The following is a 6,011-nucleotide window of genomic DNA, read 5'->3' as shown; positions in this document are numbered from 1 at the left end:
CCTTCATTCTGCTCACTCTGGGATTTTCTTGTTGCTGTCTTTCTAATTCTCAAGTTGTAGAGTTAGATAATTTATTACGAGGTTTTCTTGTTTTTTGAGGTAGGCCTGTAAGGTTATGAACTTCCCTCTCAGGACTGTTTTCACTGTGCCCCATAGATTTTGGATTATAGTGTTTTCATCATCATTTGTTTCCAGGATGTTTTTTATTTCTTCTTTGATCTCTTCGGTAACCCAATCATCCTATATAATAAAAGCCTAATATGCTAAGTGTCTGGTCATCCAGTCAGCTGTTCAACCAATCAAAGTGTAATATGCTAATGATATGCTATGGCTGCTCAACTGCTCGCTATGACATGCCCTGACCACCAGGGGGCAGATGCTCCAACTAGGAGGTTAGCTTGCATCTGGGATCTGGCCAATAGGGACTGATCAAGACAGGATGGACACGCCCTGGAGCCCTCCTGAAGTCCCTCCCCACCAGGGGGCAGATGCAGCAAGCAGGTGGGTGGTAAGGAGTGAGGGGTACCAGACTGTGAGAGGGTACAGGCCAGGCGGAGGCCCCCCCCCGCCAGTGCACAAATTTTGTGCATCGGGCCTCTAGTTGTTTAATAACATGCTATTTAGCCTCCAAGTGTTTTAATTTTTTGATTGTTTTTATTGTAGTTTATTTCTAATATTATGGTGTTGTGATCTGAGAAGATGCTTGATATGATTTCAATCTTCTTGAATTTGAAGAGACTTTGCCTATGTCCCAGTATGTGGTCTATCTTTGAAAATGTCCCATTGTGCACTTGAGAAGAATTTGTGTTCTGTAGCTTTAGGATGAAATGTTCTGAAGATGTTGATAAAGTCCATCTGATCTAGTGAATAGTTTAGGATTGCTATTTCTTTGCTGATTTTTTTGTGTGTAGAGGATTTATCCAGTGATGTTAATGGATATTAAAGTCCCCTACTATGATTGTACTGCTGTTGATCTCTCCCTTGATATCTCCAGCCTTTTTTTTTTTATGTATTTGGGTGCTCCTGTATTTGGTGCATATATGTTTACCAGAGTTATATCCTCTTGTATTGATCCTTTTAGTATTATGCAGTGGCCTTCCTTATCTCTTGTTATGGGCTTCACTTTGAGCTCTACTTTTTCAGATATAAGTATTGCTATTCCAGCTCTTTTTAAATTCCATTTGCCTGAAAAATATTTTTTCATCTCTTTAATTTCAGTCTGTGTGAGTCCCTTGTTCTGAGGTAGGTCTCTTGTAGACAGTATATATATGGGTCATATTTTCTTATCCATTCAGCCACTTTATGTCTTTTGATTGAAGAATTTAGTTCATTTATGTTTAAGGTTATTATTGATAGGTAATTGTTTGTAGTCATTTTAATTCTTTATGCCTGTGTTCCTTCTTCCCTTTCTATTTTTTCTTTTTACAACAGTCCCTTTAGCATTTCTTGCATTGCTGGCTTGGTAGTGATAAACTCCCTTAGCCCTTTTTTGTCAGCAAAGTTCCTGATTTCTGCTTCAATTTTGAATGATAGCCTTGCTGGATAGAGTATTCTTGGATTCAGTTCCTTGCTTTACATCACATTGTATACTTCATTCCATTCCCTTCTGGGCAGATGTGTTTCTGTTGAGAAATCATTTGATAATCTAATGGGAGATCCTTTGTAGGTAACTCTCCCTTTCTCTCTTGCAGCCTTTAAGATTCTCTATTTGTCATTAATGTTTTCCATTGTAATATGTTGTGTCTTGGTGTGGGTCCTTTTGGGTTCATCTTGTTTGGAATGACTTGTTTCTTGCCCAAATCAGGGAAGTTTTCTGTCATTATTTCTTCAAATAGGTTTTCTAATCCTTGTTCCTCTTCTTGTCCTTCTGGCACCCCTATTATATGTATGTTACTTCTTTCATGTTGTCCCAAAGTTCCCTTAGGCTCTCCTCCTGCTTTCTAATTTTTTTCTCCAACTGCTGTTCAGATTGGGCATGTTTCTCTGCCCTGTCTTCTAATGCTCTAATTTGGTCCTCTGCTTTTTCTAGTCCACTGTTGAAACCTTCCATTGTGTTTTTTATTGTAGCTACTAGAGGCCTGGTGCACGAAATTCATGCATGGGTGCGGTCCCTAAGCCTGGCTGGTGATCTAAACGTGAGCATCTAGTGTGGAAGGGCAGATCCAAGCTGACCTCTGGGCCCGGGGCAGCACCTGGTCCCCCCGGGCCCTGCGCACCCCCCTCCACCTGAGTCATTGGGCATCCACAGGGCTCCCTCATCACCTGGGAGCCAGGTGGCAGTCCTGCCCCCCCACGCTGGTCACCATTTGAAGGGTGATTGGTGGGGCAATCGGGCCCCACTCGCATCCGCCTTGGCCTGGTGCCATCCGCTCACCTGCTCCACCATCCCAATGTGGTCCCGCTCTTGTCAGGGCCCATTGGGGCTGGCAGCACCTCCACTGCCGCCTGCTGCCAGTGCCATGTCGTCGACACCCACCACATTCTGCGCCGCCTCCTGGTGGACAGCGCACATCATAGTGAGTGGTTGAACTTCCGGTCAAGGGTACAATTTGCATATTAGGTTTTTATTATATAGGATATCATTTTTGATTTCCTCTTGATTCTTACATAAATTGTTGATTTTCTCATCCATCAGGTTTATGATGAATTCCTTATCTGACATATTGCATGCCTCCATTTCACTTAGTTTTCCCCCTGGGTGCTTCCTCCTTTTCTTTCCTTTGGGGGTTCTTTGTCTCCCCATTTTTCCTCTCACTGAAGGGTCCAGGCACCAAATCATGTGAGGCCTGTTGCTGAAACGAAGGCCTTGGCAGGTGGGTCATGCACCCAGAGATTCACCAGAGTGTCCAGGTAGCAGGATATGTGGGGCCTCAGTTTCGGGCCAGTGGGAGGGTTGTGTACCCTGAGAGTCACTGGAGAGCCCAGGCGCTGGTACATGAGGGGCCTGTGGCCACAGCAGTAGGCCAGTGGGAGGGTCACACACTCCAGGGCTCACATGAGCCTGTCGCCGGGGAGGCTGGAGTCCTGCTGTCCATGGGTCTGCAACTGAGGTAGCAGGTCTTTGCCTGGAGTGGCTGTAGGGTCCTGCATGGTGTCTGAGGCCAGTCTGGGTGGTGGTGAGGCTGGGCTCTGAGTCACAGCAGCTCTCCCCTTCAAGATGGCATGGTTTCTATGCCAGCGCCGGCCACCTGGGTGTGCTTGTAGTGGTAGCAGGAGCTCCACATCTAAGACAGCACAATCCTCCAGCTCCTGAAAATCCTGAAGGATCTAACTGCCCCTCACTCACACACACACACATATACCACACGTGTCTACACACTCCCTTTTTGTTCCCTGCCTCACTCACATTCTCTCCCTAACTGCCATCCTTCCAGCCTGCCAGCCACCATCTTGATTCCTATTTTTTTATTTTGTAATCCTTACCCAAGCATATTTTTCCATTGACTTTTAGAGAGTGGAAGAGAGAGGGAAAGACTGAGAGACATATTGATGTGAGAGAAACATATGCCCCAACCAGAACCCAGGCCGGGAAGATCCTGAAACTGAGGTATGTGCACATGACTAGAATCAAACCTTAGTCCCTTCAGTTTGCAGGCTGATGCTCTATCCACTGAGCCAAACCGGCTAGGGCCTGATTAATAAAACCTTGAATATACTAACATTTTTTTATGGTTTTATGACCTTTATTTTTGTTCATCTTTGTTCTTCTCAATAGATACGAAATTGTTCATAAAAAATTATCTCAGTGGTGTAAAGAAAAAATGCATTAAAATATAAGACCAAATATGCTGTGTGTTTCCCTCAGAGTAGTAATTGTATGAGAAAAATGTTCCTAGTTCTTTATACTTAACAGAATTTTCCAAATTTTCATCATGGGAATGCATTATTTGATAAAGAAGAAAAATCAATTAGAATATGAGAAACAATAACAAAAGCAAAGATCTTCATTTAAACATTTTTATGCTTAAAACAGTCAGCTTTTTCCTTTACTAGGAATATCTTTCCTACCCAGCTCAACAACTCTAATCCCTGTCTAAACTGGAATATCGGGCCTTTCAGAAGCATTTCCCTTGATTTTGTTCCTATATCCAGCTTCTCTCCAAGTGACAAGTGATCTTTTTCTTTTCAGAACATCAATAATTTAACTTAAATCTATCCTATATACTAAAGAGCTAATATGCAAATAGTTATCACGTCCTCATGCCCTCGCGCCCTCTTGCCAGGGTCAGGGAACCTGAGGCCAGGCCTGGGGACCCGAGGCTGCGCCCCCCACCCTGTGGGGCTTGATGGAGGTGGGGCCAGTTGGGTCTGGGTCTCGCGCAATTTCGAGATGCGCGCGGGTGGGCGGGGACTTGACTCTGGGTCCTGCAGCACACCCCAGACTCGGCTAGCCCCAGGGAGGGAGATTTTCATATACATTTTACTAATTTTCTTTCATCTCTGACACTTCTATTATAGAGAAAGGGCAAATAGCAATATTAAAATATTTCCTCTAATTAATTCCCTTTTAATGTGCATGAATTTCATGCACCGGGCTGCATGTGGCCCATGGGCCGCAAGTTTGACATGCTTGTCCTAAACACACCCAGACTCCACAGTAACTGAATTATGGACAATCCCAGGGCAATAAAGTGATCAACCCACCCTCTTGGCTAAGTAGGAAGCAACTTTCTGCTGGAAACCAAGATCAACAGTAATTGATATAAATGTGAGGAGTCTGGCAGAAGGCTGACCAGGACTCCTTTTGATATTCACAGGGTGAATATCTACATTTTATTACCTGCTGCTGACTCAATGGCCTAAAGCAAACTCCCCCCAAACCTGACAATCTTACTGTTTACTAAACATTACCATTGATATGTCTGTTTGCATCCCTAAAAGGGAATTGTGTATTCTAGCAAATAAAAGCAGCTGGAAATGGAGACTCACAGAGAACTTGACTGCTATGGTTGAGTTTTCCTCTGGTTTCCCCCGTATTAAAAATAATATTTTGTCTTGTGTGTCATTTGTGGGTCAGCTCTTCCACCAAGCCGTTGAACCAGAGAAAGCCACGCTGGCCAAGGACTTTCACACTTTCTTCAACTCTGACACATCTAATCTGATTTCTTTAAGAGCCACTCCCAAGGTTCATATTCAACTCAAGTTTGAAACAAAAACAAAGCTCCCAGAGTTTTTTGACCTGCTCCTACCTCAGTCCTCCCCATTTTGGTGAATCACAACTTGATCTTCCAGCTGCTCAAGCCAGAACACTCTGAAGTCATCGTTTGCGCTTCTCTTCTCACCTCTGAAAACTGCTCTATCAGTGAACCCTGTCAACTCTTTTTTTTAAGTCAGCTTAAAAAATGTGCATGTTATAGTATTATGCAGTAATCAAAGTGTGAGAATAATATTGTCATATCATGCCTAGTCTTCTGACTCTATTACCAGCGTATTGCATAAAATCAACTATTCGTAGTCTATATATGTGTATGCATGTATGTGTGTATAATATTTTCTTTACAACCCGTAATCACACAATATATGCAGTTCTCTATTCTGTTGATGGTCTCTCCCTCATTTAATAACTCATGGGGTCTTCAGGCAACTGCAACAGCATCTCTGAAAAACCTTCCCTAACACTGCCAGTCTGGGTTTTGTGTCTTTCCTCCATAACCTATGTTCCCTCTGCCATTCCTCTCTACTTCACTTTTTTTAAAAATTGATTTTCAGAGAGAGAAGAGAGAGGTCAATTTGTTGTTCTGCTTATTTATGCATTCATTGGTTGATTCTTGTATGTGTTCTGACCAGGGGTTGAACTGCAACCTTGGTGTATTGGGACGATGGTCTAACCAACTGAGCTACCTGGCCAGGGCTCTCTATTGTATTTTTATTTACTAGTTTATCTCCCTTACAAGATCTGAATAAGCAGGACCTTTAGTTCAATGCTTAATATACCAAAGGTACTCAATACACATTTGCTGAGCACATGAGTGAGTGAGTAAGCTAACTGGGAACAACCCTAAAACTACACG

The sequence above is a fragment of the Myotis myotis genome, unplaced genomic scaffold (assembly GCF_014108235.1).
Source record: "Myotis myotis isolate mMyoMyo1 unplaced genomic scaffold, mMyoMyo1.p scaffold_m19_p_2, whole genome shotgun sequence".
NCBI lineage: Eukaryota > Metazoa > Chordata > Mammalia > Chiroptera > Vespertilionidae > Myotis > Myotis myotis.
The sequence above is the reverse complement of the archived record's forward strand: the minus strand, read 5'-3'. Positions refer to the sequence as shown.